This window comes from Pyxicephalus adspersus, chromosome 5 (genome assembly GCF_032062135.1).
Source record: "Pyxicephalus adspersus chromosome 5, UCB_Pads_2.0, whole genome shotgun sequence".
NCBI lineage: Eukaryota > Metazoa > Chordata > Amphibia > Anura > Pyxicephalidae > Pyxicephalus > Pyxicephalus adspersus.
In genome coordinates, this window is record NC_092862.1 from 53233419 (window position 1) to 53242024 (window position 8606).

The following is an 8606-nucleotide window of genomic DNA, read 5'->3' on the forward strand; positions in this document are numbered from 1 at the left end:
GGTATGAATGGCACATGAGTGATCAGAAGGGGAATAGTACAGTATTTGGTTCAGAATCTTTTTTTTCTAGATTTTCCTCCTTTAAAATTGGGTGCGTCTTATATGCCGGAGCCTCTTATACGGCGAAAAATACGGTATATACTCTTGACTGCTGAACCTTGTTAGTTGTTATTAAACTTGCCTCCCCTTGTTCTGTTGTGGATGCAAGCATCTTCATCCGGTCTTCTTCCAAGTTTGGGATCTACGGCCACCATGACTGGTGAGGCTAAATTAATATAACTTCTGCGCATGCATATGGGAGAAAATGCATACCTGGCAGGCGGACATGCCAGGCATGCCAACTTTAAAATGACAGTCCTAAAGTAAAACCTTAAGCCAAAATGTTTTGTTACAGAGTACTGAAAAGGTAGAATAATTCTTGTTCCAGGAATTATCCCAGGGAAAAAAATCCCTCTCAACCAATTTCTCACCTTAACAGGTATCCTTATTGCATTGGTGAAATTTTCGATTTCCCATCACTTTCTTTACCAGTGACAATGGTTTACTGTTTAGATACACATACATAAAAAAAACTATTGTCTGCCATGATTCTGCTAAACTTTTGGCCATAAAAGTTTGGCTAAACTTTCTGTTCAGGAGTGTTTAATGAATGCAGCCCTGTTTTAATGAGCAAAGATACAGAACAGCTCATTAGTATGCAACAACTGCGGCTTCTTAGTACAACCATTGTCAGCAACTTAGCAACAGCTAAATAAGTTGAAGAAAGGGATAAGTATCTTTAAAAGTTTAAAGTATGTCAAATAGAATATAAATGGATCTCCAAGCTAACAGATTTTGCAGAGCCTAAACTACATTCACATTAAAATAAATGAGGATAGGTTTTACATTTTAATGTTGATTCTCAGGTCCATTTGCTGTGCTGGTAAACAGTAAGGCAATATATACAATAATAATACTTCCTACCAGAATTAAGTCAATTTTGTAATTTGTTAAAATGTCATTGACGAGTACGGAAAGAATGTTGAAATGTAGGTATTACTAGCAGTAATATTAAACGCTATGGGAATAATCTCAGTTACATTTCTGCAGAACAAATATACTTACTGTATAGGAAACATAAATGAGGAGAAATACCGGTAAGTTGTCATTGCCTTCCTCTTTTATCAAGTTTCAATTGTGTGGCTATTATGTTGATTCAGTGGCTGGTTTGGTTTCTGAGTCAATGTGAAATTGTTTTAAATCAGTGACCTAGATTTCAGAGGTATTTTCCATGTGTCTCCTATTAAAGGCTTTATATTAAAGAACAATGCATGCAACTTGGAGGTGCAGCTGTTTATGAATATTGCAGCACTGAATGAAGAATGATGCACAATTCATTTCCGTTTAATTTTACTAGACCATGTAACCCTCTTATTATTAGTATAGTTTTAGCATACTTACAAGTTATTGCAGACTTTGTGCTTGTGTGGTGGTGCTCTTATGCTGATCTCATATACTCAGTTTTATTTCAGATTATGTCTGTCAGATCAAGACCATAAGTAATTTGAATTCTGTTGCATGAGTGCTAACATGTGTTATGTTCACCTCTTCAGTGGGTCATGTCTCCTACCTTTGCTACGGTACATTTCAACACTCTAGTTTCTGACAGCCTCAACGTCTGAAATGTCAGATATATGTGTCCTCTGTGCATCTGACACTAAATAGGCGAGTATAAGAATACTTTTGGATTCTGTATGGAACTTACCTGTTATTTTAGAAGTGGCAATTCTTCTCTACAATTTTGATCACACAGCCTTTATGGGAAAATACATAGAAGGACACTATTTGCAACTTTCTTAAATGCTTTGACTTCTATTCATGCTTTGGGTCTATTCACACTTTGCATTTGTCTTTTTTGTTAAGTAATATGCAGTCCAGGTTTTGCAGAAGATGTATGCAGCATGTCAGGGCAGTTTGCAAATCAACAGCTTCCATAGATTTAAATGAGACTGCTTTGTGAGTGGTTGAAATGCGTTTCAAAGCAATTTGTGGTACAACTGCAGAGGAACAGATTTCCCATGATGTACTGCAACTAGTGCAAGCAACTGCCGAAACAGCAACTGCAAACAAATGCATACAGCAACTGCTTGCAAATGTCTGTCCAAACTGCTAGTGAATGCTCTAAGATGCCTAACAGTTGATAGCAAGTGCCTGGGAGTGGTTATTCGCACAGTTAGCATGTGCCTATCAGAATTTAATACAGAAGCAGCTGTAAATGTATAACTCTAAAGGGTTGAGTTTTGTGGTTATTAATTGTCAATAAATGTTTCTGTCCTAATGATTATTATCTTTCTGATAAGCTTTTAGCAGACCCTGTTGATGTTTTTCTTACCTTGTCGAAGGAGTCTTTAAGTTTAGGTATTTCTTTGTATCCCCTAATAAGTTAATAATCTGTTTATTATACTCCTGCCATTGCATAATTACCAATTCTCACCTTTAGTCTGCCATTTGATTACTTTACCTTAGTCGTTTATTTTAAGCTTTCCAAAGCACTTTACAGACATTTTTACTTTACTATACACTTTAGCCCTTTTAGGTGGAATGTTGTTGTATTTGCAATTAAATTGGCCTATTTTAGGTTTTTGATGAATTATAGTTATGGAATGGTATACCTAATTTTCTAACTTCAACCACTCCCTTCATTTTCCACTGGATTCTCCTAGATCCGCCTTTCTAGACGTTTTTTAACATGGGGGAACTCATGAAAAACCTTTCAGTTCTTGGAGAACCCCTGTTGTAATAAATATATCCACAGCTTATATGGCTCAAGGAATCCCCAGCAAACTCAAGAGGTTAAGAAACACTGCTTTAGATTTTAGAATTTATAGGGGTACTTCCCTACTATATTATTGAATGCCTATCAATGCTTAGAATTTACTGAGACCCTAACACGGGCCATGTAGAATTACAAACATTGTTGTAAACTTTTGTAGACATTTTAAGCATCTTTAATTGAATAAGGGTGAATAAAAAGAAGTCTAGACAAATGTAAGATCTCATTTGGACCATTGAGCCAATACTTAGGATCACATTGATATATTAATTTAAAGAATGGATAGGGGATTGTGGTCAAATGTGACCATGAAGCTATCCTTGGTGTCCATATCTGCTGATGTAAAGGCGGCATATATTGCTTATTTAGGTAGTGCAATGTATTTCTCTAATGAACAATGTTTGTTAATTATAAGCATCGGAAAGTGGTTTTACATTCTGCTTAAACGTATTAAAAATTTTTTTCTGTCCGTTGGATTCCTCAGTCAGCAAAACAGGTAATGAAGAAACAACAATATGAAGACATAATTCCATTACATTGGGAACCATAATGCAGACATCTGACAGTTTTATTATCATTATAGACATTTCTGCATTTTTATCTTCTTTCTCCTTTCTCCCCAATCCCTCCCTACAGACAGAAAATCTTTATTTTAATTTGCTCCACTTGCTGATAGTACATTTTCCCGACAATGTAGTATAAACCTTCATTGACATGTTGTGTCTGGGATATCCAAAATTAATTGTGTTTAATGATATTTATACTAGCTACATAGGAACCTGTGAATGGAAGTGCATTTAATTTTAATTGTTACTGGAAATCTTTGCCATTAAAAAAGCAGTACTAAATACATCTGTGTGGGAATTGTTTTTAATGTCTCAAATTCACAAACAAAATTCTGTATTATTTATACCCTGCATAATCTGGAAGACTAGTTATGCCATAAAATTCAGTATACCGATGGTCTAATATGTTAGGTACATAATAAATGTCTATTAATGGCAGGATGTATAGTATAAAATGTATGTTTGTTGATTTTGCCTGCCTGATGTATTTCTTTGTCAAGGTACCGATAGACTGAAGGACTTTATTTTTCCAGTTGTATTGTTCAGATTATGATCTGCATTCCACTGTTCACAACAGCTTTTTTATAATCATAGTCAGTGGTTTGATAGGACTCAACACAATGCTTTAGGGCCACCATGGGTTTTCCATAACCAAAGAGGATACCATTGCTTTAAAAAGAACCCTGCTTGGTATGCTGGTGACAAATATTGTTTTATGTCTCACTGACACTGACACTAACACTAACACTAACAGTGACATTTAGCTGGTTGCACGGTGGATCAGAGGATAGCACTCTGGCCTTTGCAGCACTAGATCCCAGGTTTGAATCTTGGCCAGGACACTATCTGCATAGAGTTGTAGATTCTTCCCATGTTTTCATGGGTTTTCTCCGGGTACTTTGGATTCTTCTCCATTCCAAAAACATGCAGTTATGTTAACTGGCTTCCTCAAAAAATTGACCTTGGACTGTGGTAATAACATATGACTATGGTAGGAACATTAGAACCTTTGAGGGACAGCTAACGACATAACTATGAGCTGTGTAAAGCGTTGTGTAATAATGTTTGTTGGCACTATATAACTCCTGTGTAAACATAGTAATATGAGATACATTATGACATTGGTCCTACTGCTGTGTGGTGTGTGATTAGTTTATATTGATATGATCTCCTCTATCGTGACAGACAGCCTTGCCAGAGATTCCTAATTCTGCCCACCTAAAAAATTATGTTTTCTTGACTTTTATTTGTAGCTGCACAGGCCAATATCAAGTGCAGACTAAAACACTTTTCTATGGGCGTGACCAGTGTAATGGAAGATGATATGTACATTTTGTGCGGCTCCATGCCTCTGAAATCTATACTTTTAGATTCATGTTCTAGCACACTTATGGTCCCATGGAGGAATACAAGAACTATGGCTGCAGAGGTGTGCCCATAGGCAGCACTGCTTAGGAGTGATACAAACTTTAAATGAAATGCCCAGTGCCACCAAGAAATGTTCTCTGGACATAATTACCACTATGGAGTGAACTGGGTTAGTAAAACAGTCATGGAAAAGATCAGTTGAGTTTTGGCTCAGCATTGTTTTCCTTATAGTTGGATGTTTAGAGCCAGTTTTCCTTGACTGTGCCACAGACTTGTCTACCCTTTTATGTAAAGTAAAAAATGTGGTTATATTTAATTTAAATACAGAACAGAGTACAACTTTTCCCAGTCACATTGCTATCTGTTATCCCTTCAATATAGTTATTTCCTCAGCTTTCCATGCAGGTGTCAGTCTCTAGGAGACGTTTGCAGAATTAAAGACCAGAGACAGCTGTAGTAGTATTAGTGACATATACATGATCTCATTTTCTGTGTATAGTTGCAAACACAATGACCCCTGTCAATATACACAACTCATTTTACATAGTTATACTTTACATTTGTTAAGAAAAACACATAAAAGTATTTTTATTTTTAAAAAATAATATGAATTCTTTTTCTTGAAAATGTAAAATGCACAATGTGTTACTTCATTTCTGTGGATATAAATTGTTTGCACATTTCTATTATTCATGATCATTTTGCTTTGAATGCTTGAAATGATTCATTTGACAAAACATTATCACAAAAATGTTTTTTTAGTTTCCTCATCATTCATAAATCCGTTGACTGATTTGAGCACTGGAAACATTTCTTTAGGGATATAAGTGTAGGTAGAAAACCCTGTAGGCATTTTCTAAGAAATGTGAACAATTTACCAAATATTGCTTTATATATGCAAATATTTTTTCCATCTTGGTATATTTATCATTGTTTTTAGATTTTACTTTACATTTTGTAGAGAAAATACCTATAAATCTAGCTTTACAGATGGCTTTGTTTTACATTGACAGTTGTATAATGACGGTGTCTTTGTAATTAATCCGGTCCATTGCATAACCTGACCAAATGATTGCAGCAAAACCAGCACATGCCTAATATTGAGGTTAAAGTGACACTGTCACAAAAAAGCCACTGACTTTAGGGCAAGAACCTAGGAGGGCACAATCCTGTAACAGCCTTTACAATACAGAACAGTGTAATGAAACCCAAAAACAAAAATGTAAATGTATCTAAAAGCAAAAATACAATGCATATATTGCAGCTTACCAGATGATATGATGTGATATAACAAAATAGTTTTTATTATTTTACTAGTATATTTATTATTATTTTTTAGTATTTTTACCAGATAGAAATGGGGCAAATAATAGGCAATCTTTGGTGTAACCACTATAAGACCATTTCCCACACCTCTTAGGTTGTAAGCTCTACGAGGCAGGGTCCTCACCTCCTCCTGTCTCTGTCTGTCATTTGCAACCCCTATTTAATTGTACAGCGCTGCCTAATATGTTGGCACCATATAAATCCTGTTTATAATAATATTTCTCTTGTGGCTGTTATTTCTGTTTATGGGATCAGACAATGTTCTCTTCATCCCTCTTTCCCTTCCCTTCCCCCCTTTCTATTCCCCTGCTTCTCTCTGTCTTTTTGTTCTCCTGTCCTCTTCCTTACCCCTTTTTTTTCTTTCTGCCCATATTTGGGGGTTGTGAACGTTATGCCCACTGGAGCCTGATGTTCAAGAGATTGATGCTGATCCCATTTTGTTCATATTGCTAAATGTTGGGCTGTTATTGTGATAACTTTGTACCTGTGCTGCTCTGGTTTTGTTTTTTCTCTTTTTCTTGTCGTTCCATGTTTGATACTTTATTATTGTGATGCAAAATCTTTCTTTTCCTAAATAAACACATTTAAACAAATAACAGGCATTCATGGTTAGACATCACATAAACTATGCTAACAATCTTCTGTGTAGTTGAGCTCCTGTTCTCTATAAAGCAGCTATTTTGTACAGATTTGTTTAAAACCGAATATCTAAAAGTAAGCAGAATTGATTTTCTTTTTCTACCATTGCGCCTCTGAACTCTATCACACTCACTGCCAGATACAGTCACAAATTAAATAACCTTGGCACAACACTTTATGAACATTTTTACATTGGTTAGAATTATTTTTAAATTAAAACTGATTGCATAAATTATTGATTGAGACACGCTTGGCTTCTTGTAGGTTAACTTGCTGCAAGAACAGAGCAGCACGATGGTGATTATTTCAGTCATTTTAATACAAGGCATACATCAATAGCACAGAGGCCAGATCTCTTTGGGAATAATACATAGCATGGCACATTTGAATTACAATTTGTTGGTTTATATTGCTACAATTACTGTATTTGCTCCGTCATCTTGGCAGTCAACAAAAAGAAGGCTTGGTGTGTGAAAAACAACACAATTTCATGCACTGCAGTAATAATGATTTTGAAAAACACATCCACATTATTCTGCCTGCTGTTGGTACAGAGCAAAGTGTTGTGTTGTTGATTGGTGATGTCAAGCCTGACCAAGCCTGTGCATTCCCTCCTTCTCCTGACCTCCCACCCTTCCCCTTTAGGACAAAATTACTTTCATTGAGGAAAAATTGACATTGCTAATGGGAAGGGATCAAAGGGAAGGATGGTGAATTACTATTGGTGATGACAAGAAAAGTATGAATTTGTATGGGGAAGTTATAGGCCAGTTGTTAGAATTTAGTACTGCACCCATTAATAAATAATTACACAAACTAATTACACAATAATTAATCATCACCCCAGACAGTGTAAGTATGGTGTGGTATTATCCTCTTACTGACACACATAAAGGAGCATATGAAGTCAATCACGTGTGCTGCAGGACCTGGAAAAAGCTGGTGGGAGCAAAAAGTGACAAAGAAATGAGCTAATTCATCTGCTGCTTCTTATTCACTGTCCAGTTACAAACTGAGAAAAGGACATGTGTTAAAAAAATGAACCAGAAAATTGAATAAGTGGAAGAGCTGTGTAAGTTTCTGAGTAGACAGAAAACACCAATCCTTAGAAGTTCCTATATATGTTAGGGCTGGCTTGGAATAAGGCTGGAGTAAGGTATGTTTAGAGCAGTAGTTTTTGCAAGTGATCTTCAGTTTTATCTTTCAAGTTTGCCAGGTTGCGGCACCATATTCTAGTTATTGCTGGTGCATGGAGCAGTATGAGTAGAGGTAACAGCCGTATAGAATATTAAGCGTCCCTGTCTGTGCCTAAGCACTTACAATAGGCACACTGCACTTGTCAGGCTTAGTTAGTGATGCAAAAGGCACAAAAGGATTGTTATTATTACACAGTATTTATATAGCTCCAGCAAAGTCCATGTCACTAGCTGTCCCTTAAAGGGGCTCACAATCTAATGTCTGTACCGTAGTCATGTTTTAATACAGTCTAAGGTCAATTTTGGGGGGAAGCCAATTAACCTAACTGCATGTTTTTGAAATGTTTGAGGAAACCCCTGCAAACAAAGGGAGAACCTGCAAACTCCATGCAGATTAGTGCTCTGGCTGAGATTTGAACCTAGGACCTGGTGCTGGTGCTAACCTGGAGTCACCGTGCTACCCATAGGATGCTTGCGTTCCCATTTTTTTTTCACTTATGCTTTAATATTAGACCCTCTAATCTAAAGAGAGATCCAGAAATAAGTCAAAGTAGTACAACTTTTAATGAGTTGGAAATTTTTTTATGAAGCATTCTAAAACAGTGTGTTTTCTTTTATAAAGAATTAAATGTCCATATTGCTTCCAAAATGGTAAATGATCAAATCAATAAAACCTACTTAAATGTTTTGTGGATCGCT